Here is a 5,314-nt window from a genome sequence, read left to right on the forward strand (position 1 = left end):
TGACATGATATTTAAACCAACAAATATTAGTTTGAAAGTGATTTAAGAGATAAAGTAGTATGTTTGTTTATAGCTTACACATAGTCTTACAAAAGGAAGATAATGCTTTAGTCAAGCACTTAGTGAATGTGCTTAAAGGATTGGAAACCTTTAGATTTCTAAATAACCAGCAAACAAATGATTCTTTTGATTACCTTATCCCTATACTTTTGTATAGCTTTTACAATGGTATAGAAAAAATGATGAGATATAGGTTTAGATGTTGACCATACATTTGAAGCAAATGCTTATCCACATAAGAGCTTCTTCCAAGTGTTAAAAAGCATTGATTTGAATAGCAACTAGTAGTGGCTCAATGTGTAAACACACTCTTGATGCTTAGAAGCACCACTCAACCAAGCTTATCAAATACTTGTTGAAGAAGAGTAACAAACCATTTGTACTCCCCATTTCTTAAGAGATACCTTCAACAATGAGACTTCAAACTTGCAATCAGATCATAAGATTTTTGATAATGATTAAAATCACTAATAGTGACACTCATGGAGAAACAATCTCAAAAAACAAAGATTTCACCTACTTGGCTATGGTTGCCATGCAGTCTGATAGTTAGAGTTTTGCCTTGTGTGAGTGGAAAGAGAGAATTATGCTCAACCCTTTTAGGTGAGAGTAGCCCACTTGGGGGGGCTGCCAATGCCCCATGGAAGCCACCAACATTGTGCCTCCTATTTCTCATGCGAGCTGGTGGAACACACTACTATCTAAAACTGCATCGATTTGGGTATTTCTGTAATGCAAGTGGGATAGAGAATGTGCAATGTGGTTGATTTAAGTGAGAAGAAGTCTGTAGAAGAGACCATGAGCTAAAATGGCCTCCTTTGCCCTCGTGAGGTCCTCCATTGACTATTGGTCCAGTTTTGGCTATGGAGGTTGAGAGGTTAAGATGAAGAATGAAACTTCCTTTTGCATTCAATTGAGATAGGATTAGGAAAAGCTTAATGGATCAAAGATGGCTATGATACCATGTTGGAATATCAAAGTTATAGCATAGAGGAGTGTGCACAAGAGGAAGAAGAGAGCTCACAAAGTACAAAAAGAAAATCTTGCTTTTTTAGTTGCTCATGACGTACAATTGGTATGCTCTCTCTTTTACACTAAGAGTACTTAGGGCTATTTTTATAGCCACTGGAAGTTAGGGTTAGGGTCTCCTATGTCCTCCTTTAGTCCATTCACATCTAACCTTCCCTCATGCAACCCTGCATACATAGGGTTTACATTTTATACTTCTAACACTCAGTAAGCACTCAACAATGCTCAACTAAGCCATGGGAAGCTCCTCAACAAGGATGCAATAAATTGGAACAAGTCAAAAGAAGGAAAGACTCAATGCATACCTTGAGAGGAAGAAACAATGGTTGCCATGAAATCTTGAGTTGAAGCTTTGAATCAAGATTGAAGAAAAGGATGAAGAAGCTCATCAAATGATTGGCTCTAATACCAATTGAAAGATAGAGCCCGAGTGGAAGCACACAAACATAAGTAAGAGAAAAGCAAGAGCTATAGCAGATGGAGCAAGAGAGCTAGAGAGAGAGACATCATATGTAGGAACTCCGATAGTCACAATGTGTGACCATAGACCTTTCCTCATTCAAATGCCATTAAAAGAATAAAGAATAAAGTGATAGTGATGGGCACCTACCACCTGTAGTGTATAGGTGTGTGGGTACTATCAATGTAATGAATACACAGGTGATTAGGCACAGGTGCCCTTACCCCCGACAATATGTTCTCAATAACAATACTGTCCCATAATTTATCAAATTTAGAAAGTAGATGAGATGACTAGATAACCCTTTCAAAGAAAATGCAAATGATAATCAATATGTACCATAATCAATATGCACCCAAGATAGACTCCATTGCAAAGTATTGATGGAAGAGCTTTGTTGGTTGATTAATACTTCCATCAATGCTTGATACAACCCATGCAAAAGATTTTATATGAAAAATAAGAAAAAGTATGGTATTTTCCTCCAACATTATCGTAGTTCTTTTGCTACATTATATAATGCCATCTTTTGAACAACAAGCCACCCACAATTGATCAAAAGCAAAAAAAACATATAAGATGAATTCATGAGCATTTGAGACAAGTCCACATTTGCATTGCATAGACTTTCGTGAATTTTGATAAGCTCTATGGATTCTCAACCACAATATACTAGTTCATCTTCATCGTAGCCTTGAAGAAAGATCTCTATTTCAAAACAATAACTTTCTTAGACCGACCTTGAAAAGCTTGAAGACGTGCAATATCAATTTCAAGCCATACTACTTATTGACCCATAATGCTCTTAATTTTCTTAGCATTGATTGATAATTAGAGCAAATCTAGGAGCAAAATGTAGTGAGTCATAGCTATCATTCTTATACCCATCTTGCAAAAGGAGGAGGAAAGGCTTGAAGTTGTAGAAAAGGGAAATTAATGGTTGGGCTCGAGATCACACACACACACACAATGAGGAAAGAATTAAGAGCTCTAGTCTAGGTGGACTCTGCAGTTTAGAGTTGAGAGTTTGAAATATGACTCAACATTCTGTTCACTTATGATGGCTTGAACAAATCACACATGCACATGTGTCTGCATGCATGCGCGTGCACACACACACACACACACACACACACACACACACACACACACACACAGTATGTGTGGCATATCATAAAGAGAAAGGGGAAGCCTCATAGCAATAGACTAAAAAAAAAATTCTAGAGCTACTCCTTTGCTATAGGCCTACAAATCCACATTGTGGTATCCTATACCTTGATAAGAACAATTTCATGTAAGGAGGAACTCAATTTTGCCCTAGAAATTCAAACCAATAGATTCTAGGAACCACCATAGATTACTTAGCCCAGAAACACCATAATTTTATGTAATCTGTGAAAATAAGATCTCACCATACATACATCACATGCATGCACATGCATTGATGCCAGGAGGCATATTTCACGGTGGATTCCATGCCACGGTGGATTCCGTGAGGTTTTACGGTGGATTCCATAAACTTTGATGACCGGGGCTCATACACAAAGTGGATTCTTTGTGCGAGAAGTTAATAGGGACACCTATCCTTTTCGGGAATTTCATTAATTTAGTGTGTACATGGGTGATTCCATAGCGGGTGATTCCACAAAATGCAAATTAAATTAATAAACGTTTATGACTTTAGAGTGCGCACTTGTAATAAATTAAGTTTAGGATTGATTTCTAACCAGTTGATTTATTTATGTAGTTGAAGACTGCTAGGCATTCACTTTTGTTGGTTTAATTGTATTATTTTACTAATGATTGTGAATGCTTCAGTTGATGTGTAGAGATAGCAGCAGTGGCGGAGAAAAGCATTGGAGAATAGCGAGTATTTGATTTATTACTTATATTTTGATGGGCGCATACCTTAGGCATGGCGCCTATATTTTGTCACGCCTATTTATTGAGGCGTTGGATATTTATTTATTATTTTGTATGCGCATGGGCGCACGATTATGACTTTAGAGTGCGCACTTGTAATAAATTAAATTAATAAACGTTTATGACTTTAGAGTGCGCACTTGTAATAAATTAAGTTTAGGATTGATTTCTAACCAGTTGATTTATTTATGTAGTTGAAGACTGCTAGGCATTCACTTTTGTTGGTTTAATTGTATTATTTTACTAATGATTGTGAATGCTTCAGTTGATGTGTAGAGATAGCAGCAGTGGCGGAGAAAAGCATTGGAGAATAGCGAGTATTTGATTTATTACTTATATTTTGATGGGCGCATACCTTAGGCATGGCGCCTATATTTTGTCACGCCTATTTATTGAGGCGTTGGATATTTATTTATTATTTTGTATGCGCATGGGCGCACGATTATGTTATTTGTACTTGGACATTGTATTGGGCATGCTAGACTCCTTGGGCACTGGCCACACTAGCTTTATAAGTTAAAAGCTTGCTATTTTGTAATTTGGGCTATTATTTGAGCTTGAAGATGATTAATACATAAAATACATGCTTTGTGGAGCGCTCACACAAGGGATGCGGGGAGATTGCACCCAATTGGTCTCTTGTTCATGTCGTTCATGCTTTTTACATTGAATTTTGTGCAAAAAGTAGAGCTCTATTGTTCTTGGGGACCTTCCGGCATTCACTACGCGAGCGTACAGCATCCGTTCTGCGCACTAGTGGTATCAAAGCGAAGCTGAGATCAAGAGCTTCCAATCGCTACCCATCTTGTGTGAAGGCGGAGCTCCTGAAACGATCGGGCTCTACGGTCAATCTCATCGCGAACGGTCGATACGGGTGGATTCCTGGCGATCAAGAACCTCTATTTCCATCATTAGATCGCGAAGGACCAGCTTGCAGAGGCGGAGGACCACTCCTATATCCTCTTCTCCAAGTTGTCTTCTCACAGACTACAGAGATAAGTTTTATAGCTTCATAAGCCTAAAAGCTTGAGTTTTAAGCTTATAAAGCTTAATTAGAAGCTAATTAAACTTCAAGCTTCAAATTTTTTTGCAAGGTATCTGAGGATGTCTGCGATTTTTTCGTCGCGCTGAAAAACCCTCCCCCTCCCCCCCCCCCCCCCCCCCCCCCCACGATTCACCGTTTTTAGTAAGATTAAGCTTACAAGCTTAATCACTTAAGCTTCAAGTCAGTTAAGGCTTACAACTCAGCAAGTACTGCAAGCTCTCCAAGTTCAAGTTCTGCAAGTTTATCAAGTTGAAATTCTGCAAGTTACATAAAGCAACTAAGTTTTGCAAGTCTTCAAACTCTACAAGTCACATAAGTCTGCCACTCTCCAAGTCAAGCAAGTCACCTGAAGTCAAAATTGACTTCTGTTCAAACTCATAGAAGGGTTGTTCCTGCGCAGAAACTCCGAACTGCAAAGTTGTTCATTGGAATGTACTCTTCGCATACGCAGGTTTGCTGAAGCATTTTCAGCACAAGCAAAAGGATAAAACACAGATTTCTCAAAGATTACAAATCCCGCAATAGTCGAAGATGAAGATTGTGAAAGCCACACCCAAAAAATATATATATAAGCCTTGTATTCCCGAACTTGAGCTACGCTCATCCCGCTAACTTGATTTTGAGAGTGAGAGGTCTTTTGAGTTTTGCAGGATGACGGAACCACATATGGATGATTTAATGGCTGAAGGCGACCTACCTGGACCTACGATGGAGCAAAAGCTGGACTTAATTATGATGCAGTTGGATGAAGAACGACGAGCTAGGCAAGCATTGCAAGTTCAATTGGCAAATTTACA

Source organism: Lygodium microphyllum, chromosome 1 (assembly GCF_053477565.2).
Source record: "Lygodium microphyllum isolate KBCC chromosome 1, Lygodium_microphyllum_v1.1.10, whole genome shotgun sequence".
Taxonomy (NCBI): Eukaryota; Viridiplantae; Streptophyta; class Polypodiopsida; order Schizaeales; family Lygodiaceae; genus Lygodium; species Lygodium microphyllum.